This window comes from Anomaloglossus baeobatrachus, chromosome 5, assembly GCF_048569485.1.
Source record: "Anomaloglossus baeobatrachus isolate aAnoBae1 chromosome 5, aAnoBae1.hap1, whole genome shotgun sequence".
In the NCBI taxonomy this organism is placed as follows: Eukaryota; Metazoa; Chordata; class Amphibia; order Anura; family Aromobatidae; genus Anomaloglossus; species Anomaloglossus baeobatrachus.
In genome coordinates, this window is record NC_134357.1 from 174,265,406 (window position 1) to 174,292,690 (window position 27,285).

The window sequence follows — 27,285 nt, forward strand, 5'->3', positions numbered from 1 at the left end:
CTGGTACGGGTAGACTGTTGAAAATGACGAGACCGTCCCATGTTTGTCAAGTTACAACTGGGAGATTCCCTCCCTGCACCTGCACGGTTGTTTGGTGGAAAAGCCGAGCTAAGATCGAGTAACAGCTTCTGCTGATACTCCTGCATACGTGCGTCCCTTTCTATGGCTGGAATTATGTCACAAAATTTGGACTTGTACCGGGGATCTAATAGTGTGGCAATCCAGTAGTCATCATCACTTCTAATTTTGACAATACGACTGTCATGTTGGAGGTAGTGCAACAAAAAGGCACTCATGTGTCTTGCGCAGCCATGCGGACCAAGTCCACGCTGTGTTTGTGGCATAGAGGTGCTACCCGTTCTTTCTTCCTCTGACATCTCCCCCCAACCTCTTTCAACTGAAATTTGACCAAGGTCTCCCTCATCCGCTGAGTCTTCCATGTCCATGGACAGTTCGTCCTCCATTTCTTCATGTTCTCCTGCACCTTGCTCAACATTTCGCCTGCTACTATGCGCCCTTGTCGATCCCTGTCCCCCATGGTCCCATGCCTGCTGCGTTGGTGATGATGAACGTCTGGACCTTGGTGATGTTGTTGTCCCTTGCGCATATGAATCCTCCTGTAGTTCCTCCCCTTCATGTTGTCCCACCCCCTGACTCCGAATAGTGTTTAGCGTGTGCTTTAGCATGTAAATGACTGGAATCGTCATGCTGATAATGGCATTGTCAGAGCTAAACATATTCGTCGCCATGTCGAAACTGTGCAGAAGGGTGCATAGGTCCTTGATCTGAGACCACTCCATCAGGGTGATCTGCCCCACCTCTGCATCTCGTTGGCCCAGGCTATACGTCATGACGTATTGCACCAGGGCTCTGCGGTGCTGCCACAGTCGCTGTAACATGTGGAGAGTTGAATTCCAGCGTGTCGCCACATCGCATTTCAGGCGATGAACCGGCAGGCCGAAAGACTTCTGGAGCGATGCAAGTCGCTCTGCTGCGGCGCTTGAACGGCGGAAGTGAGCTGACAGTTTTCGTGCCCTGTTCAGAAGGCCATCTAGGCCGGGATAGTGTGTTAAAAATTGCTGGACGACAAGGTTCAACACGTGAGCCATACAAGGTACGTGTGTCACCTTGCCCAGGCGAAGTGCCGCACCCAGGTTTGCAGCATTGTCGCACACGGCCTTACCAGGCTGCAGGTTGAGTGGAGACAACCATTTATTAAACTCGGACCGCAGAGCTGACCACAACTCCTCAGCTGTGTGACTCTTATTCCCAAGACATGTCAAGCTAAAGACTGCCTGATGCCGTTGCGCTCTGCTGCCAGCATAGTAATGAGGGGTGCGTGATTCCTTCTGCGCAGTGAGAACGCTGGTGGCCTGACCAGGCAGGCTTGGGGCGGAGGTGGAGGACCCAGATGAGGTGGAGGATGCAGAAGCTGTGGCGGAACTTGGACAGACATAGGATTGACACACAAGTCGTGGGGACGGCAAGACTTGTGCAGCAGACCCTTCACCATCTATCACCATAGTTACCCAGTGCCCAGTCAGCGACATGTAACGTCCCTGTCCATGCTTACTGGTCCAAGTATCGGTGGTGAAATGCACCCGTTCACACACAGAGTTTCTCAAGGAAGCGGTGATGTTGTGTGCGACATGCTGGTGTAGCGCGGGCACACCTTTCTTAGAGAAGTAGTGGCGACTAGGCATCTGGTACTGGGGCACAGCGACAGACATAAGGTCTCTAAAATCCTGTGTGTCCACTAGGCGGAAAGGCAGCATTTCGGTAGCCAACAGCTTACAGAGGGATAGAGTCAACCTCTTAGCTTTGTCATGGGTCGGAGGAAGTGGCCTTTTATTTGACCACATCTGAGGGACAGAGATCTGGCTGCTGTGTGTAGACGGTGTTGAGTAGGGTGTCCCTGGAAAAATGCAGGTTTGTGAGGAAAGTGCAGGTGGAGACATGATGTTGCCTTGATCCAACGTTGGTGCTATCGATGTCTGAGAGAGCTGTACACACTCACTTGTTTCCCCTTCCAAACCAACTGACGACCTTACAAGCAAACTGCCTGTTGCGGTTACAATGGTGGAAGTTTTGCATGGAAAAACAGGTGTGACAGCTGTCCCCACAGTCCTAGAAGATGAAGAGCGCGCGGATGCACTGGAAGGGGCGGGCGGTGGATGGTTCGCTCCGCTAGGCCGCATTGCAGCACGGTGAGCTTCCCACCGGGACTTATGATATTTATTCATGTGACGATTCATGGAAGAAGTTGTCAAACTGCTGAGGTTTTGACCTCTACTAAGAGAATCATGACAAATGTTACATATCACATGATTTGGGCGATCTTTTTCGATGTCAAAAAAGGACCAGGGTAGGCAAGGCTTAGAGGACATGCGACCTGTTGATCCACCCCGAATAATGCTCATAGGCAGAGTGGTGGCTGAGGATGCAGTTGTAGACGTGCTACCAGTGCTCCGACTCTGTCCAGGAAGGCGCAAGGTAACTTCGTCGTCGGTTGCATCCTCCTCCACCGCCTCTGTTGACCTCCTCGAGTGCCTGACTGGGGGTTGACAGTAGGTGGGATCTAGAACGTCATCATCAATTGTTGTGTTTGCACTCCCCTCCCCCTCAGACCGAGCCTCTTCTTGCCCTGACCGAATATTTAAGTTGTCATCCCAATCGGGTATCTGCGTCTCATCTTCATCAGTATGTTCCTCATTGTCTATAACCACAGGTGTTACAGTTTGTGACAAAGGGTCAACATTATGCTCAGAAACTTGGTCCTCACGGCCTGAATCAGAGTCACAAAGGTTCTGGGCATCACTGCAGACCATTTCCTGTTCTGTACTCACTGTAGCTTGGGAGCAGACCTCTGATTCCCAGGCTATAGTGTGACTGAACAGCTCTGCAGACTCAGCCATCTCAGTTCCACCATACTGTGCAGGGCTGATGGAGACTTCAGAGCTAGGAGAAATCAAGTGTGATTGGGATGACAACTCAGAGGACTGGTGTTTTTTGGATGCGGTACTTGAAGTGGCTGAGAGGGCACTTGTTGGACCACTTGAGATCCATTCAAGCATTTTCCTTTTTTGCGAATCATCTACCTTTCTTCCTGTTGTTCGTGTCCGTAAAAAAGGGAGCACATCGGATTGTCCACGGTAAGTAGTAGACATCTTACTTTTGCTGGTAGATGGTCTATCTTCAGCAGATGATAATGGAGCTTTGCCACCTTCCCCACGGACAAAACCTTTTTTGCCTTTTCCACCACGCCTCTTAACCTTTCCACCAGCATCTGTCATTTTGCCACTCATGTTGATTGCGACAAGATTGTGGACTGAAAATGTGGTAGTAAAAATTGAGAGGTGGTGAAGATTGCAGTGGTGGTCTAGCTTTATTAACAGCAGAATAATAAAGAATAAATATCCCTGACAATGCAACTTAGTTATAATTAGTTGGAGTGTGCAACGCAGGCAGATGCGCTCTGCAAATGTCTTGGCACTAGTGGGACTATAGCAAAGTCCAATAGCCACGTATAGGATGCCACTAGGTACACTGAGTGTTTGCTAGTATAATGGCTTAGTTATAATTAGTTGGAGTGTGCAACGCAGGCAGATGCACTCTGCAAATGTCTTGGCACTAGTGGGACTATAGCAAAGTCCAATAGCCACGTATAGGATGCCACTAGGTACACTGAGTGTTTTCTAGTATAATGGCTTAGTTATAATTAGTTGGAGTGTGCAACGCAGGCAGATGCGCTCTGCAAATGTCTTGGCACTAGTGGGACTATAGCAAAGTCCAATAGCCACGTATAGGATGCCACTAGGTACACTGAGTGTTTGCTAGTATAATGGCTTAGTTATAATTAGTTGGAGTGTGCAACGCAGGCAGACGTGCTGCAAATGTCTTGGCACTAGTGGGACTATAGCAAAGTCCAATAGCCACGTATAGGATGCCACTAGGTACACTGAGTGTTTGCTAGTATAATGGCTTAGTTATAATTAGTTGGAGTGTGCAACGCAGGCAGACGTGCTGCAAATATCTTGGCACTAGTGGGACTATAGCAAAGTCCAATAGCCACGTATAGGATGCCACTAGGTACACTGAGTGTTTGCTAGTATAATGGCTTAGTTATAATTAGTTGGAGTGTGCAACGCAGGCAGACGTGCTGCAAATGTCTTGGCACTAGTGGGACTATAGCAAAGTCCAATAGCCACGTATAGGATGCCACTAGGTACACTGAGTGTTTGCTAGTATAATGGCTTAGTTATAATTAATTGGAGTGTGCAACGCAGGCAGACGTGCTGCAAATGTCTTGGCACTAGTGGGACTATAGCAAAGTCCAATAGCCACGTATAGGATGCCACTAGGAACACTGAGTGTTTGCTAGTATAATGGCTTAGTTATAATTAGTTGGAGTGTGCAACGCAGGCAGATGCGCTCTGCAAATGTCTTGGCACTAGTGGGACTATAGCAAAGTCCAATAGCCACGTATAGGATGCCACTAGGTACACTGAGTGTTTGCTAGTATAATGGCTTAGTTATAATTAGTTGGAGTGTGCAACGCAGGCAGACGTGCTGCAAATGTCTTGGCACTAGTGGGACTATAGCAAAGTCCAATAGCCACGTATAGGATGCCACTAGGTACACTGAGTGTTTGCTAGTATAATGGCTTAGTTATAATTAGTTGGAGTGTGCAACGCAGGCAGACGTGCTGCAAATGTCTTGGCACTAGTGGGACTATAGCAAAGTCCAATAGCCACGTATAGGATGCCACTAGGTACACTGAGTGTTTGCTAGTATAATGGCTTAGTTATAATTAGTTGGAGTGTGCAACGCAGGCAGACGTGCTGCAAATGTCTTGGCACTAGTGGGACTATAGCAAAGTCCAATAGCCACGTATAGGATGCCACTAGGTACACTGAGTGTTTGCTAGTATAATGGCTTAGTTATAATTAGTTGGAGTGTGCAACGCAGGCAGACGTGCTGCAAATGTCTTGGCACTAGTGGGACTATAGCAAAGTCCAATAGCCACGTATAGGATGCCACTAGGTACATTAAGTGTTTGCTAGTATAATGGCTTAGTTATAATTAGTTGGAGTGTGCAACGCAGGCAGATGCGCTCTGCAAATGTCTTGGCACTAGTGGGACTATAGCAAAGTCCAATAGCCACGTATAGGATGCCACTAGGTACACTGAGTGTTTGCTAGTATAATGGCTTAGTTATAATTAGTTGGAGTGTGCAACGCAGGCAGATGCGCTCTGCAAATGTCTTGGCACTAGTGGGACTATAGCAAAGTCCAATAGCCACGTATAGGATGCCACTAGGTACACTGAGTGTTTGCTAGTATAATGGCTTAGTTATAATTAGTTGGAGTGTGCAACGCAGGCAGACGTGCTGCAAATGTCTTGGCACTAGTGGGACTATAGCAAAGTCCAATAGCCACGTATAGGATGCCACTAGGTACACTGAGTGTTTGCTAGTATAATGGCTTAGTTATAATTAGTTGGAGTGTGCAACGCAGGCAGACGTGCTGCAAATGTCTTGGCACTAGTGGGACTATAGCAAAGTCCAATAGCCACGTATAGGATGCCACTAGGTACACTGAGTGTTTGCTAGTATAATGGCTTAGTTATAATTAGTTGGAGTGTGCAACGCAGGCAGATGCGCTCTGCAAATGTCTTGGCACTAGTGGGACTATAGCAAAGTCCAATAGCCACGTATAGGATGCCACTAGGTACACTGAGTGTTTGCTAGTATAATGGCTTAGTTATAATTAGTTGGAGTGTGCAACGCAGGCAGATGCGCTCTGCAAATGTCTTGGCACTAGTGGGACTATAGCAAAGTCCAATAGCCACGTATAGGATGCCACTAGGTACACTGAGTGTTTGCTAGTATAATGGCTTAGTTATAATTAGTTGGAGTGTGCAACGCAGGCAGACGTGCTGCAAATGTCTTGGCACTAGTGGGACTATAGCAAAGTCCAATAGCCACGTATAGGATGCCACTAGGTACACTGAGTGTTTGCTAGTATAATGGCTTAGTTATAATTAGTTGGAGTGTGCAACGCAGGCAGACGTGCTGCAAATGTCTTGGCACTAGTGGGACTATAGCAAAGTCCAATAGCCACGTATAGGATGCCACTAGGTACACTGAGTGTTTGCTAGTATAATGGCTTAGTTATAATTAGTTGGAGTGTGCAACGCAGGCAGATGCGCTCTGCAAATGTCTTGGCACTAGTGGGACTATAGCAAAGTCCAATAGCCACGTATAGGATGCCACTAGGTACACTGAGTGTTTGCTAGTATAATGGCTTAGTTATAATTAGTTGGAGTGTGCAACGCAGGCAGACGTGCTGCAAATGTCTTGGCACTAGTGGGACTATAGCAAAGTCCAATAGCCACGTATAGGATGCCACTAGGTACACTGAGTGTTTGCTAGTATAATGGCTTAGTTATAATTAGTTGGAGTGTGCAACGCAGGCAGATGCGCTCTGCAAATGTCTTGGCACTAGTGGGACTATAGCAAAGTCCAATAGCCACGTATAGGATGCCACTAGGTACACTGAGTGTTTGCTAGTATAATGGCTTAGTTATAATTAGTTGGAGTGTGCAACGCAGGCAGATGCGCTCTGCAAATGTCTTGGCACTAGTGGGACTAAAGCAAAGTCCAATAGCCACAGATAGGATGCCACTAGGTACACTGAGTGTTTGCTAGTATAATGGCTTAGTTATAATTAGTTGGAGTGTGCAACGCAGGCAGATGCGCTCTGCAAATGTCTTGGCACTAGTGGGACTATAGCAAAGTCCAATAGCCACGTATAGGATGCCACTAGGTACACTGAGTGTTTGCTAGTATAATGGCTTAGTTATAATTAGTTGGAGTGTGCAACGCAGGCAGACGTGCTGCAAATGTATTGGCACTAGTGGGACTATAGCAAAGTCCAATAGCCACGTATAGGATGCCACTAGGTACACTGAGTGTTTGCTAGTATAATGGCTTAGTTATAATTAGTTGGAGTGTGCAACGCAGGCAGATGCGCTCTGCAAATGTCTTGGCACTAGTGGGACTATAGCAAAGTCCAATAGCCACGTATAGGATGCCACTAGGTACACTGAGTGTTTGCTAGTATAATGGCTTAGTTATAATTAGTTGGAGTGTGCAACGCAGGCAGATGCGCTCTGCAAATGTCTTGGCACTAGTGGGACTATAGCAAAGTCCAATAGCCACGTATAGGATGCCACTAGGTACACTGAGTGTTTGCTAGTATAATGGCTTCGTTATAATTAGTTGGAGTGTGCAATGCAGGCAGATGCGCTCTGCAAATGTCTTGGCACTAGTGGGACTAAAGCAAAGTCCAATAGCCACATATAGGATGCCACTAGGTACACTGAGTGTTTGCTAGTATAATGGCTTCGTTATAATTAGTTGGAGTGTGCAATGCAGGCAGATGCGCTCTGCAAATGTCTTGGCACTAGTGGGACTAAAGCAAAGTCCAATAGCCACAGATAGGATGCCACTAGGTACACTGAGTGTTTGCTAGTATAATGGCTTAGTTATGAGTTGGAGTGTGCAGAGGACAAGAGGGTACAGTGGCAGGATTGTGGTGCTCTGGGTAGAGGAATGGAAGCCTGCCTTTCTATTCCCTCCTAATGGTGAAATGCAGGGAGGAAATCCCTGACCTTGGCTGCACAGACGCTGGCGCTGTTTTCAGGACCTGTCACCTTAACTCTGACCCTGCCGGTTTGAGCCCTTAAAAGGACTGCTATAAAGTGCTCTCCCTATGCTGTCTAACGCTGTGTATGCAGCGCATACAGCTGTATCGGCTATAGGACTCAGGAGGACGGAGCTGCGACACTGATGTCTGACACCAAAGACGCAGAAGGCAGATAATGGCATCCGTGAAGAAAATGTCCGGTTTTATAATGCAGGGACATGTGACATGCAGATCCTATCACACATGCCGTTGCTTCTCTGGCTCAAAGTCCACTTAGCTGTGTGTGTGTCTGTGATTGGCTGACATGCTGGCCCGCCCCACAAGACGCGCGCGCTTAGGGAAGGAAGACAAGAAAAAAAAAAAAAAAATGGCGATCGCCATTATAGAAACAGCAGTGATCTGAAGGCGCTGTTCACGCACACTATACACTGAAATGTGATAATAGTTTGATTCACAGAGTGACTTACACTATTACAGCAGAAACCAAGCTATGATTTAGCTGTTTTTTGGCTGCTAGAACCGTTCTCGAACGTTTCTAGAACTATCGAGCTTTTGCAAAAAGCTCGAGTTCTAGTTCGATCTAGAACATGCCCCAAAATCACTCGAGCCTAGAACTGGAGAACCACGAACCACGAACCGCGCTCAACTCTACTAAACAGTTCAATCTTAGTTTCCTCAGACTACACTAGATGTCTCCAGAAATTAAGGTCCTTGTTCCTGTGTGCATTTTCAAACATTAATCTGGCTTTTTTACATTTCTTTTGGAGTAATGGCTTCTTCCTGGAAAAGTGGCCTTTCAGTCCATGTTGATACTGTACCTGTTTCACTGTGGATAATGACACAATCTTACCAGCTTCTGCCAGGATCTTCACAAGGTCTTTTGCTTTTTTTCTTGGGTTTATATGCACATGTCTGACCAAAGCATGTTCATCTCTAGTGCACAGAACCCATCTCCTTCCTGAGCGGTATGATGGCTGGACATTCCCATATTGTTTGTAGAAAAAACAAAAGAAGCCAGCTTACCAAAAGACACTTCAGTGTATATGCTGCAATTCCATAGAGATGCTCTGCATCAGATTCAGTGTCAGGAGTTCTTGCCAACACTTGATTTAGAAAAGGAGGGGATAAATCCAGCGAGCCGAAGTTGATGAATAAAAATTATTTTCTTTATTTCAAAAGTAAATAAAATTATCAAATAGCAGCAGGTTATAGTTATTTCAGGCAAAGATGAAAAAATTACTGCTGTAAGCGCACGGCATGACACTTTTCGACTATGCTTTTATCATTGCCATCTTGTTTGTACTTGCATAAAATTGTTTCTATGTACAGGTGAATGAGACACCTTCAGGTATCTGGAAATTGCACCCATGGGTGAACCAGACTTCTACAAGTCTACAATTGTCTTCTTGAGATCTTGGCAGATTTCTTTTGACTTTCCCATGATGTTATGCAAAGAAGGAGTGTGTTTCAGGTGTGCATTAAAATACATCCACAGGTGTGTCTCTAATTAACTCAGATGTTGCCAATAAACCTAATCACAAGTTTCCCTACACATGACATCAGCATATGGACTATCCAATATTGTTTAATGGCATAGTATAGTGTATGTAAACTTTTGACTTTGTATAATGTAATAACATGCTTTAAAACATTCTCTCATTATTCTGGCATTTGGCAAATATAAATAATTTTATAATCCTAATTGACCTAAAATGGGAAAAGTATATTCTGATTTAATGTCAGATAGTGAGAAAAACCTGCATATGTGTTTTTTCAGAGGGTGTATGTAAACATTTGGTTTCAACTGTATGTACTTCTTTAACCCTTTTTTCTTTTACAGCCCCCCCCCTACACCATTTTGCCACACATCACTTTTGCCTCCTATTGAATTTAATGGGTTAGGCTAGGATGTACAATGGGCAATTTTGCCAGGATGGCTCATTTCTAATCAGGAGTCTGGTGCTCATAAAAGTTAAATTTTACAAATCCAGTCATGAAGCACCTTATATACTTGAACTATGTATATGAGGGAGATAAAATACAGGCAACATGTACTAAAATTGTTACATTATGGATCTCTGCATAGGATTAATTAAGTGTGTTTATAGAAATATATCATAAAGCTGCCACCCTCATGAACATACTGCAATATTTCCTTCTTCCAATATTCAGTAGGTTTACAACAGTTATAAATAAATGACAGCTGTCTAATCATAGGGATGTGCCTAAATTATCAGTTCGGCATTATCACCATAGCAGCAAGAGAAATAAAAAAATGTGGCCCTTAAATCATCTAAGAAGACATTTTCAAAAGAAACACAATAAAATGACTGGACATACAACCTCAGCCCTACAGAACATATCCTGATGGCCTCCATTTAGGATGACCAGAAATTGGGTGAGATTTAATCCTTTTGTATGCAATTTTCCATACTGCTGTGTGATTTGATATCAAAATAATGCAGATTATGATCTACAATTGAAGAGTGATGTAGAACACAAACTCCCAGGGAGCAGCTAGTAAATGTTTTAAAGTTTGATCAGTCAGCTTTGTTTCTCTTGGTGCATATTCTCTTTTACATTTTGAAAAGTAGCATTTGGTAGCCCTGATGAACCGCATGTGTGATGCAGCACTCACACACCACTGATTTACTTTAGGTAAATAAAACACCTCCTCAGTAGTTAAGAGAGGTGCAGACTAGTTTTGATCAAAGCGTGTCCTGATCTGGCATCTAGTCCTGTTCTCTATGCCAACTCTTCCAAGTTCGTCCAAGCACCTCGGACACCTCTTGCAATTACAAGGCCCTCAAAATAAGTTATGTCATCTTGTGAGACCTAGTGACCAGGCAAAACACCTTGTCCTGATGAAGAGGATTCCAGAATGCTTGGATGGAGATGCTGGGCTCAGAAATTAAAAATTCCCTGGTCAAGCTACCATGAAGGATTGAACTGGGTAGTGGTCTTTTGCTCAACTCTTCTGCAGACAATCATAAGTCATAATACTTATCATTAAAAGATGGGTGAATAGTGAAATATTGGAGTTCGGATTATTCAAGTCAAATAATTTCTATCCCGAATAACAAATCCAATGCAAGTCAATGGAAAACTCGAATAATTTTAAGGAGCACCTTGGAATTCAGTTTCGGACTGCTGTAAAAATGTTGAAATAGATGGAAAAGTGCTGAATCTGAATGGGAACAGCATAAGGAAGATGCCTGGATGAATTTCTGACTCACATTTGGTTTATGGGAATAATATTGTCAGAGTATTCAGTGCATTAAAAGCAGGAGAAATAAACTTACCGAGATTACTCATGGCTGTTACAATACTTCTGGGTCCACTCTTTAGATCTCATACATACATACACTGCTTCCCCTGCCAATCCTCTCTGCTGCCATTTGTGATTGGCTGCAGTCAGACTGCCTCCATGCCGGTGTCTCTGATTGGCTGCCCTCACAGTAGCTATCTTGGTACCAGAATGGAGTGTAGAAATAAAAAAGTAAATGAAAATATATTGCAAAGTCCCCCGTATATCTAACAACACAGATAAAGCTGACGTCTACAGGCTGCAACTCCCAGCCATGCGCATTATCTTGACTGTGTATCAAAGTAAAAGGGACCCCATGTGGCTTTTTTTACTAATTAAAATAAGTAATTTTTTTAAAAATAAGGTGGTCCCCCAACTTTGATACCCAGCTAAGATAAAGCTGACATCTGGGGCTGGTATTATTAGGCGAGGAGGCCCATGTTTTTTGGGTCCCCCAGCCTAAAAATAGCAGGCCACAGACACCCAAAATTGTTGCATCCATTAGATGTAACAATTTTGACACTTTACCCGGCTCATCTCAAGTGCCCTGGTACAGTTGCAATTGGAGTAATATAAGGGGTTAATGATAGCTCATAGCTGCCATTAAGCACTAGATTAGAAAAGAGTAAGGGTCGATGAGCCCCCCATTACTAATCCTGTAAATGAAGAGAATTAAAAACAAACACTGAAAAAATTCTTTATTCGAAATAAAATATAAAAAACACAATTTTTCTCCAATTTATTAACCCTACAAACACCCATATCCAACGTAATCCACACGACATTCCAACAATCCCAACTCAGCTACATACTGAAGTGACAGCATGCTGGCACATTAGAGAACATGACTGCTCGCTGAAGCTTCAGGTAGACACTGACTATAATACTGCATCTACTGGCACTTTTGATGTGTTATTTTGCCAGGAGATGTAGATTTGGTGAAGGAATTTGGTGTATAAATTCCATCACCAAATCTGCATCTCCTTGCAGAAAACCGCACAAAAAAATGTGGTTTTGAAGCTGTTTCAGTGAGGTTTTCTGCTATGAGATGCAAATTTGGTGCAGAAAGCTAGTGCAGACATTTCTGCACCAAATCTACATTTCCTGGAAAAAAAATGCAGTTTCTTAAGCTTCTTGGAGTTCCCAACTGTTGGGACACCTGAAGGCTGTGAACTCTGATAACAGTTTACAGCCTCCAAATGTCACAGCAGCTGGAAACTCAAGAAACATGAAAGGCTCGCTTAAAAGCTCCCTTAAAGTTACTGGGTTCACAACTGCCGCGAGACCCCATGGCTGGGAGCTCTTGTAACTTAAAAGTTACCGGAGCTCACAGCCACTGGGTCCCCTGGCAGCTGAAAGGCCTCTAAACCTTAATGGAGACTTTAAGAGAGCTAAGAGAGCCTTTAAGAGAGACTTTTAGTTTCTTGGAGCTCCCAGCTGTTGAGACACTTTGAGGCTGTGTAGTCTGGTAACAGATTACAGCTTCGAGATGTCCCAGCAGCTGGGAACTCAAGGAATGTTAAAGGCTCTCTTAAAACTCTCTTAAAGGCTCCCTGAAAGTTACCCATTTGACAGCTGCTGCAAAACCCGGTGGCTGTGAGTCCCAGATAACTTAAAGGAGCCATTAACAAAGTCTTTAACGTACCTTGAATTCACAGCTACTGGGACATCTAGAGGCTCTGATCTGTTACTAGAGTTATCAGCCTCCAGGTGTCCCAATAGCTGGAAACCTCAAAAAACTTAAAGGTTTTCTTAAAGGCTTCTTTAAGGTTTCCCAGCCTCACAGTTGACAGTTTTCTGGACAGTCAGACTATGGGGCACAGAACCCCAGAAATCCAAAAATCAGGACAGCGGTGGTCACACTGGGGCTCCCCGCTGCTCTCAGTTAAATTGTAACCCATTGCTAAATTGAAGGACACAACCACATGGCAATCTAATAGCAGGTTCCACTTTCACTGAGAGCAGAGGGGAGCACCAAGTGTGACCTCCAGGGACCTATCTGACATTACCGCTTCTCACTCTCAGTTCTGCAGTGATTGTCGTGTGTCTGTAACTAAAGTCTATGGATGTAGCACAGCCGGGATCGGTGTGGGACCTTGTGTAAATTGTCAGACCTTTGGGGGTGTCTTAGGGGTTAATAAATTGGTGAAAGGGGTGTATTTTTTATTTAAAATAGAGAATTTTTCTGTTTGTGTTATTTTTCTTTTGACTTACAGGGTTACAAATGAAGGGTCTCATAGACTCTCCCCATTACTAGTCCAGGGTTTAGTGGCAGCTGTGATTTTTGACAATTCACAGCTGTCATTAACCCTTTATATTACCCTAATTGCAACCACACTAGGGCAATCAGGATGAGCTGGATAAAGATCCGAGATTGTTGCATCTAATGGACGCAATAATTCTGGGAAGTTGGAGGCTGCTATTTTTAAGATGGGGGAGTATATTACGATGGGCCTTCCAAACCAGAGAATACCAGGCCCCAGCTGTCGGTTTTATCTTCCCTGGGTATCAAAATTGTGAGGAACTGCATAGTTGTTTTTAATTATTTATTTAAATAATTAAAAAAAAATGCTTGGGGTCCCTATTTTTTGATACACAGCCAAGATAACGCACATAGCTAGGGGCTGCAACCTGTAGCTGTTTGCTTTAACTGTACTGGGTATCTAAATACCGGGGACCCTGCAACATTTTGTGTAGTTATTTATTTTTACATCCCATTATGGGACTCAGACAACTACTGTGAGGGTAGCCAATCAGAGATGCCGACAAATCGGCAGTCTGACTGCAGCCAATCACAGAGGCTGGCAGAGAGTGTGGGTGGGGGAAGAGGTATAAATGTATGAGGTTTAATTAGTGGATCTGGAATTAGTGTGACAACCATGGGAAATCTCAGTAAGTCAGTTAATTTGTATAATAATAATAAAAAAAATGATCACTATGCTGCAAGTAATCTATGTAATACCTCGGGATGGTTTAGTGCTAAAACCTTCCACTTGTATAGCATATACTAGATGACTTGCTGCATAGGGACTCTGTTTTATTGATTATTGCTATACCTTTGGCTCTCGCATGTTGATGTTGCTCTACTAACCTGCTTCTATGATCTTTTTTGATGCAACAAGTTATATTTTTTCACTATACTGCCTCTTCACATGTGTTGTTGGGTCATGCATTGGATGACTTACATCTTTTAATCTGCATTTTATATTTTATTTACCTAATAAAGTTACATTTCTTTATACAGTTGGTTCTTTGTACACGTCTTCTATAATCTTCTTCACTGTTGTGCTGTTCCAAATACTATCTGTACAGACTCCAAACTGTTTTAAGGCTTTCTTTCCCCATCTACGTGACTAAACTGTGGGCTTTGACATCCTCTAACTATCAAGATTCCTAAATAAATGGCTGTTTCTGTTTCAAGCTTTGATAATCCCTCCTGATTGCAATAAACTGGAGAGAAAAACAATAGCACAAATAAGGTCTTATCTGAGGATAGGGGATAACATGGAGAGACAAAAACAGGCTCCCCTGGGGTAGTTTGAAAGCCACAACTGCTGAGAAGGCAAAGTTAGCTGCAGCAGCATCTCTGGGGTTAGTAGTATTCCTTAAAGAAGCGTTCAAATGTGATTTTTGTCCTGAAGGAGAAATTGCTCCCAGAAATGCATTGACTATAAAAATCGCCATCTTATCATCTTGTCTGGATTTTTGCACAGTAGCACGGCAATATCCCATCCTTGCTTCTTTAAGGAATACTAATTGCTCCTGATTGGCGATTCTTCAACATGTAATAGGAGCAAGACATTATGGGGTATCCCACTTGAGGTCATATAATCCTCCTAAGGCCCGTTTCACACGTCAGTGAAAAATACTGACGTTCTTCACTGACGTGTAAAACACGCACATGTCCCTCCGTGTTCCGTGATTCACGGCACACGTGGATTGTTCATGTGCAATCTGTGATCCGTGATTGCATATGGACATTACTCACCTGCCTTCACTGCTTCTGTCCATGGTGCTGATCTCCTCGGGTCTCCAGCGTCCACCCACCATTCTCAGCACCTACTTCCTGGTCAGGTTTTCCTGCTCTCAGGAATATTCATGAGCCAGGCAGGAGCTGCCGAGACCAGAGGCTGCAGAGCGAATCGCATGCAAGGTAAGTTGAAAATATTTAATATTTAATATCTCCGTGATTTTCTGGTACGTGTTTACTGATCACACATGGATCACACCATAGTGTGGTCCGTGGGTCATCAGTGATGCCAGAAAAAAACTGACTTGTCTCCGTGCAGAATCACGGCCATGCGTGCACGCTGCACAGAGACACGTTCAGTGAAAAATCACTGATGTGTGAGCAGACCCATTGATTATAATGGGTCTGCGTATGTCAGTGATTCTGGTATTTAAAAAAAGCACAAACGTACCAGAATCACTGACGTGTGAAAGAGGCCTTAGGCTGATACAATATTTACTGTGTTAAATGGTGTGGGCTGTTTCAGGTGATCCACATGTAGCAAATCTTAAATTGTTCAAATTTGATGGGTACAGTTAACACCTAAAACTTTAATACACATATGCATTAAATTAATTTACCCATTTCTAGCAACAAGATAATTAAAGACATTCTATTTGACTATTATAAGAAAGTACTAATTTACTTTTTCATTATGTAACTTTACACACACACAAATCTTATAAATGTGCACTTAATGAAAGAAAAAGTAGAATTTCTATCTCATGTGTGAAAATGCACATGGAGAAAGAAGATTAAGAAGAAAGAATGCAGTAAGCCCAATAACTTGATTAATTAATGCAAACTTTGTTCTCAAGTACAAATGAAACCCATATTTATTATAATTCAAATCATGTCAAGAATTCATTTGGCCTAATTTAATTTCACTTGGTACAAAAGATAAACTTAGAGTGCTAGATTAACTTTTTAAAAAATAATTGTGTTGCCTAATTAATAGCATTGCAAAGCTTTGGCAAGGCCAAATTAGATCAATTTCAACAAAAGACAAATGTCTTGGGTGACAGCCAAGGTGATACAAAAGAGTACCTTGAAAAGAATAGAGCTGATTACAAACTGTCTTTCATTATTTGTACCTCAACTAAACTTTTCTTGTCTTTAGTTTATTATGTTGTATAATTAATAATTGTTTGCTACTTTTTTTGGACATCATGGATGAAAATGTGCATATACACAAAAAAGTAATTAATTTATTACTAGTTTTCACACATTCAACAAGACAATTCAGAAGCAGTGAATCTGGCACTCTTACAACATTATTTTTTTCCAAGCAAGAGATTTAACCTAGGAAAAAAACCTCACAAATTTGTTTAAGAAGATTTTATAGCCAAAGTGAAGCGTTGATCCAAAATGAAACAAAAAGCCTGAAATAAAGAGTCTTCTTTGAACCTCAAAAAGTTCATCACCACCAGGCTATTTTCCATTGTTCGTTTTCATCTTTTTTGCCCCATCTTCCAAGAGTAATAACTTTTCTTATTTTTCAGTTAACATAGTGGAATTAGAGGGTTTTTTGCAGGAAGAGCGTTTCTTTTTAATGACCCCATACATTCTTCCAAATTGTGTACTTGAAAAAGGGAAAAAAATACCAAGTGCAGTGAAACTTTATTTACGTTATTTACGTGGTGAGAAAAAAAATAAAAAATTTGTTGAAAACCTTTTTGTTTCTCATTTTTCAGACTCTGGGTCTGTGTTAACACTTATTTTTTGCACTGTTATATAACATTTTTACTGGTACCGTTTTGGAATAGTTATGATATTTTATTGCCTCTTATTGAATTTTATTGCAATTTGCAGCAACCAAAAACTAATTCTGGTGTTTTGATTTGTTTATCTCATTACGCCATTTACCGATCAGATTCATTTATTTTACATTTTATTAAATTGGACATTTCTGAATGCAGCAATACCAAATGTATATTTTGTATGTATGTATTTAATTGTTTTATTTTTAAACAAGGCAAAAGGGGAATAATTTGAACTTTTCTGTTTTGTTTTTTTTTGTTTTTTTATATTTTTTAAAACTTGTTTTTATTTTTAACAGAATTTAATGGTCCCCTTAGGGGACTTGAAACTGGGATCATTCAATCACTTGTGCTATACCGGGCAGCACATCTGCACTGCTCTAAATAGACAAAATCATAAACTCCTATAAATGCCGACACACAGTTGTTTTTCACATGAGGATTGTTATGACAGGCACATGGGTCTTCAGATGACCCCTGACTGTTATGACAACTCATTTGTTCTCCACGATCACGTCATGGGTGCACCGATGGGCAGGATTTATGATTCGCTTCCTGTCTGCATGTGTTAAATGCCGTTGTCAGTGATTGATGGTGGAATTTAACTTTTTAACAGTCGTTGGGGAATTTCCAGTCCACCTGCAGCTGTTAAAGGCACTTCATGACTGAATAAATCAGATGCCCAGTGCCAGAAAAGATGCAGGCTCAGCGTGTGAGCCAGTATAAAAGGCAGGGACATGGCCGATGATGTAAATGTACCTTATCAGCTGTAAATGGGTTAAAAAGCATAATAAAAACATAGGTCCATATTATTTATTTGTGTTATTTTATTTTTGTCCTGGGTATTCAATGAGGGTTTTTTCGGTCAAGTTCATCAATACGGCACACAGGGTTCATGAAATTTGCACAAAGCAAAAATAGGTCTTTTTTCTGTCTCTAATGCAAAATGTCAACCATTTTACAAAACTGGGCAAAGTTTTGTGGCTTACATACAAGATTACAGGGAAGGACTGGAATATATTTGCAGGAAATGTTGCGACTTGAACATATCTGTAAACCCTAAATGATTACACACTTCATGTAGCTCCTAAATGACATTCATCACTGCATATTGCTTGCAATTTATCATTTGCATTTGCAAACTACATTACAGATCTGCACTTTCTTTATCTGTCTGAGTATTTTGTATTAATATTCATTTAATTATCATAAGCATTTTACAACAATGTAGACACGCTTCAGTAAGAGTGGGACTGTGGTCAGTGAGCTGTGATTGCACATTCATTTTTTCACACATCTCATTCAAACAGGGAACTCTGGGACATGGTTGCTATAATTAGTGGGGTCTCACCAACAAGACTCCCAAAGGTTACATATTTCTCACTTGTAAAATGGTCAAAATTTTGCATTAGAGACAGAAAAAAAAACCAATATTTGCTTTGTGCAAAATTCCTGAATTTATGATTTCGATGAAGTGTAAAATCATTGATCTCAATGAGAATTATTTTTAGGGCCATTATGCTAAAATATATGACATCTGAAACAAAAAAAATAAATCCCTCTAACATTTATAATTATAAAATTAGTAAAAGTTGAAAGATTTTAATTGAGTATTTGTGAATAATTGGAACTTACATTTTCATTTACAGAGATGTTGTTACTGGAGGCTGGTTCACAGGCACAGCAATATTTTAAGTTTCACTCATCACTTTCTTCTAAGTTTCCTCTTAGACCTTTTATGCCAGTTGTTCTATCTCAAATTTTATTTTCAGCTCAGGGCAAATTATATTTTGGAACTCATCCTCTGTGGCAGTGTGAGCCATAAAACCAAGCCATCATATGGCTTTTCTAAGTGCAATTGTACAACTGATGCCGGAAATTCAGTGTGTTTGGCATGTGCTCTCCAGGGCTCAAAACACATCATTACAGAACATTTAAATTCAAAGGATGCATTAGTAGATTCAAGACAGCTGCATTTTACTGATTATTTTTGAGGTATAAACAGCACTGATGAATCCACCACTGCAATTTGCCAGAAAACAAAAAAGGGACACAAACACCAACAAAAAATACACAAAAATGCATCTTCCTGAATGTGCCATTCTGACTCTCGCATTAAAAGATCTAATTATTTTTTTATCTTCCTGCCAAAACATTCCTGGCAATGAGAGCAAAGCAATTTAAATCAAATTATGTGCCTAGAAAGAACTATTCATAAATCATGAGTATTCTGCTATCATGATGCTATCTGTTTTAACAATCTGAAATTGAAACAAAAGGAAAATGTGGGCAGAACACTGGCACAAATGTTTCCTGTAAATAAGCAAGGGGTTAACCAAAACATGGGTGATGTTATTAATTGATTTAGAAATCTCAGCTCATATTGATTTGGAATTTTTTAATGGGCTTCGGACACAATATAGTTACAGTGTTTCTGCCACTAAGCAAAACAATATTAATTACTAAGCATGTCTGGCTTATCATTGTCCATATACCTAAGATAGCTTTGTTGCCCATAGATATCTTGCAATATTTCCTTATACACATGAATGTTCGGTATAATCTTAACTGCTCTTGGAATTAGAATGTATGCGTCCCAATCCTTTTATTTCCTGAGATCATCTGTAGGTGGAGAGTTTGGATGATGCCAAATACATTAGAAGCTTGACCGATCCTTCCGATGTTGGCAGTGTCATGCCTCAGGACTTGATCAAGTGACCTTCTGCTCCAGAGTCTCCTTCTCTGCTGAGCCATAGCTTGGTCTTTCCTCATTCAAATGCTGAAGGTCTTTTACTTCTCCATTTGCTTCTACTCCTTTGGTTTGCAGTTACAGGTGTTCTCACTTGTTTATTGTCTCTATCCAATCACATTCCGGGTGGTGCTATTTATACTACCTTATTACAGTCATTCTCAGCTGGATATATTGATTTCTGTGTAAATTGTTACTGATCAGTTTTTGTCTTTCTGCTAAGGATTCTGTCTGTGTGACTGAGACTGATTTGGTATTTAACCTTAGAGTTCACATTTGTCTTTCCTACACCTTCCTTCTGTTTTCTATTAGATTGGTTACATGTTTCTCTTGCTTGCGTTTATTATTTCTTCTTTCTCCACTTGTGCTCATGTTTTATGTTTACTCACCTTTGTTTTTTTGCTTACCACTGCACTCTATTCTTTTCGTGGTTAGTAGTGTGTAGCCATCTCCCCTCTGGTTTCTTAGGAGGAATGAGATATAGTTCAATGGCATTTTTTAGGAGCAAGGTCCGAACCATGGTTTTTAAGTTTTGCGGGTAGGCACTTCTAGTCTGTACAGGGACCAGGAGGGCGTGGGTGTGGCTTCAGTGGTTTTGACTTGCTTTGTCCCCTTACCTGTGTGTGAGTTTATACATGAATAAGAGTCAGGTTATGTTAACTTTTATATAATGTGTTCGGGGATTTTAAAAGTGCCAAAGATATGTGAATGGGATAACTCATTCAGCCTTGATTCTTTGTGCCCCAGACCTTTCACTAGTTCCACAACCTTTAAAAAGGTCTGTGCACAATATGCAATATTTCCTCACTTCCTGAATGGGTAGTTTTATTTAAGATAGGGTGCTGATGTGTTATTTGAACACTTTACTTTTTAAGGGGGTAGTTTTTAAAGAATAGCAAATAAAATAAAGGGGAATTTAATTATACTCAAAACTTACAAAAATACACATGCTGCAAAATTTTGAGTTTTTTTGTAATTTGCTTCCATGTGGATTCAGTAAAATGGCAATCACTAACAATATTATGTGGCCTCTCTTAGTTTATGTAAAGGTCTGGATTAAGGTTGAGAGAGGTCTCCAAATACCAAGCTCATTAGAGCAATTTATTTCTATATGTATTGTGCATAACATTTTGCCGTACCAATAATCAGGATGGGAAAGGGTAACTTATAAAAGATCATTTGTACAATATTTTGTTCCGCATTATTATTGTCAACCTCAAACTAAAGGTAAACTATATTATATAACATGTGCTAGTCTCCAAATCCTTATACCTCTTGATAGATCATAGGTCCTTTTGTGGAATATATAGTTTGTATTTTCAGTCTCAGACCTTTACTTTTCCTATGCTTTTATATTTTCATGTCAAGTAAAAAAATGCTACGTACCTGCATATATGATGTTACTCTGCAGGTTAATAGTGTTCTGAAGCTGCCCAGTGCCAGCATTGAGATTTCCGATGCTGTGAGGAAATTAACTTTATTCCTCTTGGCAGTCTCGGACTTTCAGTCATGGAGTGGCACCAGCACGGCTTCAGTTATCACTCTCTACATTGTGAATGGAGGCTGTAACTGTGCCCCTGTGACTGACTGGCATCTGTCTTTCTAATGCTGAGCCAGCTGTCAGTCATTGACGGGAACGTGGTTAAAGCATTTGCTAACTATGCACAGAGCGATGACTGAAACTGCGTCGGTGCCACCCAATGACTGAAAGCCCGAGTCTAAAAGAAATAAAGTTCATTTCCTCCCAGCATCTGAACTCTCATTGCTGGCACTGGACAGCTTCAGAACACTATTAATTTGCAGATTAAACCCATGTCTGTAGGTTAGTAGTGTTATTTTTTTATATGGCAGGTTCCTTTTAAGCAATATTTGGAGTGTACAGTTTTGCCCATGAGATTACCTGAACTAATTTTAGATTGTTTTTTTTTCTTATTAGTCAATATGAGCAGAAGTCACTTTAGTCCATTTTTTTTAGGCTACATAATAGAAATTCAACATGTATTTCTTCCAGCGATTTCAGAGCATGCTGGATTTGCAAAGTAACATGAAAGAAGCAGGTCATGATAATTTTAGATCACAAATCATTTTACAAATAAGACCGTGTGGCACTTATTTCATATCCTGTAGTTCAGGTTTTGCCACTTGTGAACAATAAAGTTAGATTATTTCATCTTTATCACACTTTATGTGAGAGCCAAAGACAGTATTGTCTTCAGGGCTCCAGGGAAACTTTTCTGGAATAAAAAATTATATATATTTTTATCATAGGACATACTTAATTTATTATGATAGATAAATGTAAAAACAAATTCCTCATTTCATTTAGACTGTTGATTTGCATGCCAGTCTTAATAAATGGGACTGCTGCAGGAAGATGCACCCATTTCAGAAGGAGGCATATGACACTTGATGAACAAGACCCATCTTGCAAGTGCCATGCACTTTTGATAGGAAAGTAAGTCAGGAATTGTTATTAGGGATGATCGAATACCTCAAATATTCGGCTTTGCGAATATTTTCCGAATAGGTCACTGATATGCGAATATTCGATGTGCAATGTAAGTGTCACGCTCCCCGGGTCCTCGGCTCCCCTCCCCGGGTCCTCAGCTCCGCTCCCCGGCTCACCTGCCACGCTCCCCTCGTCCCAGCCTCCGGTGCCCGTCCTCCATAGGTCCTCTGGTCGCCGATCCCGGCGTCCGACATCTTCCCAGGCCCTGGCCGGCTCTCCTGCGTCCTCCTCGCAGCCTCCTTCCCTGGCTTCTGGCACCCGGGCCGCGCGCATGCGCATTAGGGCACGCGCGCGGTCACTGACCCTTTCTTAAAGGGCCAGCGTCCAGTAACAGGAAATGAGGTTAGTCAGGTTCAGGGTATAAAGGGGGTTCTTGTCCAAGGGGGCGGGGCCTGATCTTCGTGTTCCCTGAGCTAGGAGTCAGGTCTCCTGGTGTTTATGTGCCTGTACTCACCTATCTCTCTTTGTAGAGCCGTACCTGCCTCGCCATCCAGTCTGCCGTATCCCGAACCCCGCACGCTGTCCGTCTGCCATCCGACAGCACCTGCCATCTCGGATCCCTGCGGTGACCCGTCATCTTGCTCCAGAGGTTCCGGACTCCGCCTGATATCATCTCGGCCTCCGAACCTGAGCTACGTCACCAAGACTACCTTCTGTGACTCCGTGGTCCCAGGGACTCCTCCGCTGTCTTCACTTGCACGGACTATCCTGCTGCCCTTCAGTGCTTCAGCTGCCGGACTCCCTACCTCCATCTTAGAGTTCGGTCCAGTGGATCCACCTCCTGGGTCTGCCCGACCGCCCGGCCGTAACAGTAAGATCAGGCCATGGATCCCGCTGCTGCACTAATGGCCCTGCAAGAGGAACTCCAACGCCAGCGTGAAGTCCAGACCCGCATGCTGCAATTCATGACCTCCGTGGACACCCGCCTGTACACATTACAAGCATCAATGACGCCTGCGGCACCCAGGTCCCCCGCCAGGCAAGCCATGGCTCCCGTACCAGTGGCAGCCTCTTCAGATGCTTCCCGACTCCGTTTGGCGTCACCTCCTCGGTATGCTGGAGATCCCAAGACCTGCAGGGGCTTCATAAACCAATGTTCCCTTCACTTCACGCAGCTGCCACATCTGTTCGCCTCCGACCAAGCCAAGGTCGCCTTTATAATGTCCCACCTAGAGGGCGAGGCGCTGGCGTGGATGAACCCCTTGTGGGAGAAGGAGGACCCCATGACCAAGGATCTTCAACAGTTCCTACAGGCCTTCCGCAGTACCTTTGACGAGCCAGGACGCGCCTCTGCCTCTGCTTCATCACTCCTCCGCCTACGTCAAGGGACACTGACGGTGGGTCAATACGCCATCCGTTTCCGCACTTTGGCTTCAGAACTCGGGTGGAATAATGAGGCCCTAACAGCCGCCTTCTGGGAAGGACTCTCGAGTCGCATCAAGGATGAGTTGGCGGGTCGGGACGTGCCCTCCACCCTAGATGCACTGATCGCCCTAGCAACTCGTGTGGACATACGTTTTCAGGAGCGCTCCAAAGAGCTATCTCGGGAGAGACGCCCGGTACGGCATTCTCCTCCTCCGCAGAAGTCCTCCGTCCCTCAGTCATCAACAGCTGGGATTCCCGTCCACGAGCCCATGCAGATCGACCGAGTGCGGCAGTCTGAACGACGTCGAGCAGAGCGGCTCGCCCAGGGCCTCTGCTTTTACTGTGGTGAGGACACCCACCTGCTACGCTCCTGTCCAGAGAGGCCGGGAAACTCCAAAGCCTAGGGTTGGTAGGAGAGGCCACCCTAGGTGCTGGGACCCTCTCTGACCCAGTTACATGGACAGTGCAAGTGACCACGGGAGAGACGCGGTTCACGGCTGATGCCTACCTCGATTCCGGGGCAGCAGGCAATTTCATCCAGCAGGCCACGGTGGACAAGTACCGGGTGCCTGTCATGCCACTCGACAAACCCCTAGTGATTGCCTCGGTGGATGGGAGGCCTCTCTCTGATACCATCTCCTGGATCACCAGGCCTGTCGAACTACGCATCGGTGCTCTTCACACCGAGAACATCGCTCTCTACGTTCTCCCACACATGTCCCACCAGATCCTGTTGGGACTCCCATGGTTGCGGACACATGAACCATCGGTTTGCTGGGGTACTGGCGAAGTCACCCGTTGGGGCTCTTCGTGTCATGAGAGGTGCCTAAAGTCCATACCACCCCTCCGACGACCTCCGGTTCCTGAGACCCTAACGGGGCTGCCTTCGGCCTATTGGTCCTTTGCCGATGTCTTTGACAAAAAGGAATCCGAGGTACTGCCGCCACATCGTCCATACGATTGTGCCATTGACCTGCTTCCAGGGACAACCCCACCTAGAGGACGGATATATCCTTTATCTCCAGCCGAAACCAGGGCCATGTCAGATTACATCGCAGAGAGCCTAGCAAGAGGGTTCATTCGGAGATCCTCCTCTCCTGCTGGAGCAGGTTTCTTCTTTGTCAAGAAGAAAGAGGGAGACTTACGCCCATGCATAGACTACCGGGGTCTCAACCAAATCACCGTGAAAAACAAATACCCCCTGCCGCTCATTCCCGAATTATTTGACCGGCTTAGAGGAGCTCGTGTGTTCACCAAGCTGGATCTTCGGGGTGCTTACAATCTGGTACGCATCCGCTCTGGTGACGAATGGAAAACCGCGTTTAATACGCGCGATGGACATTATGAGTACTGCGTGATGCCCTTCGGTCTGTGTAACGCTCCTGCCGTCTTCCAAGAACTGGTGAACGACGTGTTTCGGGACCTTCTCTACATCTGTGTGGTTGTTTATCTAGATGACATCCTTGTCTTCTCTCCGGACCTCCAAACCCACAGAGAAAACGTACAGCTGGTCTTACAAAGACTGAGAGAGAATCGCCTGTACGCAAAGTATGAGAAGTGTGTCTTTGAGCAGTCTTCCCTCCCCTTTCTGGGGTACATCATCTCTGATACTGGACTGCAGATGGACCCCAAGAAGGTCTCCGCCATCATCAACTGGCCTCCGCCTTCTGGACTGAAGGCAATCCAACGCTTCCTGGGATTCGCCAACTACTACCGCCAGTTTATCCCGCACTTCTCTGCCTTGACCGCTCCTCTCTCCGCTTTGACCAAAAAGGAGGCTAATCCTAAGGACTGGTCACCTGCGGCAGACGCCGCATTTTGTTCTTTGAAGCGAGCATTCGCCTCCGCCCCTGTACTCCACCGACCGGAGTTAAACCGCCAGTTCACCTTGGAGGTGGATGCCTCCTCCTCAGGAGCCGGAGCAGTGCTCATGCAAAAATCCTCCTCCGGGAAGATGGTGACCTGCGGTTTCTTCTCTAAGAGCTTCTCAGCACCCGAACGTAATTACACCATCGGTGACCGAGAACTACTGGCGGTCAAACTGGCTCTGGAGGAGTGGCGCTACCTCCTGGAAGGAGCAGTGTACCCCGTGATTATCTACACGGACCACAAAAACCTGGAATACCTGCGGTCCGCTCAGCGACTGAACCCACGGCAAGCCAGGTGGTCCTTATTCTTTGCCAGGTTTGACTTCCAGCTCCACTTCCGACCAGCGGACAAGAATGTACGCGCTGATGCCTTGTCTAGGTCTCTCATGCCCATGGAACAGGAGGAAGAGACTGTCCAGCCTATCATCTCTCCTAGCAAGATTGTTCCGGTGGCTCCTGTCACTCTGGCCCAGATACCACCTGGGAAGACCTATGTCTCGGAGACCGACAGGCTAACGGTCTTACACTGGGGTCATACCTCAAAAACAGCCGGCCATGCAGGCCAGAAGAGAACATGGGGTGCGATTGTACGCCATTACTGGTGGCCATCTCTTCGCACGGACGTCGCCGCCTTTGTCTCTGCCTGCTCCTCTTGTGCCAGAAACAAGACGCCCAAACACCTCCCACATGGCCGCCTTCTGCCTCTGCCGATACCTTCGATTCCGTGGCAACACATAGCAATGGACTTTATTACGGACTTGCCATTGTCATCCGGGCACACAGTCATATGGGTCGTGGTGGACCGGTTCTCAAAAATGGCCCATTTCGTTCCTATGGCTGGACTGCCCTCTGCTCAGGAACTCGCGGACGCTTTTATACAACACATCTTCCGCTTGCATGGCTTTCCATTACACATCGTATCAGACAGAGGAACTCAGTTCACCTCCCGCTTCTGGAGGGCTCTCTGTAACCATCTGGGAGTGACTCTGGACTTTTCATCTGCATACCATCCTCAGTCTAATGGCCAAGTAGAGAGGGTCAATCAAATCTTGACCTCATTTCTACGTCACTATGTTAACGCCCATCACGACGACTGGTCCGCTCTTCTACCTTGGGCTGAATTCTCCCACAACCACCACATCAGTGAGTCGTCCTCCAGCTCTCCCTTCCATGTTGTTTACGGACTTCAGCCTTCCATCCCATTGCCTGTATCCCCCTCTTCGGATGTCCCTGCTGCAGATACAGTAGCCCGTGACTTTGCCACCATTTGGGACTCTGTCAAGGTGTCTCTAGGACGTGCTTCCCTGCGGATGAAGAGACACGCAGACAAGAAACGCCTGGATCCTCCGTGTTTCTCTCCTGGAGACCTCGTCTGGCTTTCTTCCCAGTACGTCCGCCTGAAGATACCTTCATACAAGCTGGGTCCTCGCTACATTGGGCCGTTTAAAGTCCTCACCAGGATCAATGAGGTCTCCTACAAGCTGCAGCTCCCGGCCACGATGAGGATACCCAACTCGTTCCACGTCTCCCTGCTCAAGCCGGTGGTCCTTGGTCCCTTCTCCGCTGCTGCCAGTCCAGCTCCTCCACCTATTGCCGATGATGACATCTATGCGGTAAGGGATATCGTGGCCATGAAGACCGTACGAGGTCGGCAGTTCTTCCTGGTGGACTGGGCAGGGTATGGTCCTGAGGATAGGTCCTGGGAGCCCAGGGAGAACGTAGGCACTCCTCTTATCCGTGCCTTCATGTCCCGGTTGCGGGGAGGGGGGCGTGGGGGGGGGGGGTACTGTCACGCTCCCCGGGTCCTCGGCTCCCCTCCCCGGGTCCTCAGCTCCGCTCCCCGGCTCACCTGCCACGCTCCCCTCGTCCCAGCCTCCGGTGCCCGTCCTCCATAGGTCCTCTGGTCGCCGATCCCGGCGTCCGACATCTTCCCAGGCCCTGGCCGGCTCTCCTGCGTCCTCCTCGCAGCCTCCTTCCCTGGCTTCTGGCACCCGGGCCGCGCGCATGCG

At 44.4% G+C, this 27,285-nt stretch overlaps 1 protein-coding gene across 2 annotated transcripts in view; it reads right to left on the bottom strand.

Moving 5' to 3' along the window:
• Positions 1 to 27,285, bottom strand: part of NRG3 (neuregulin 3) — a 1,464,760-nt gene that overhangs the window by 1,059,411 nt on the left and 378,064 nt on the right. The gene's annotated exons all lie outside the window — the stretch shown is intronic.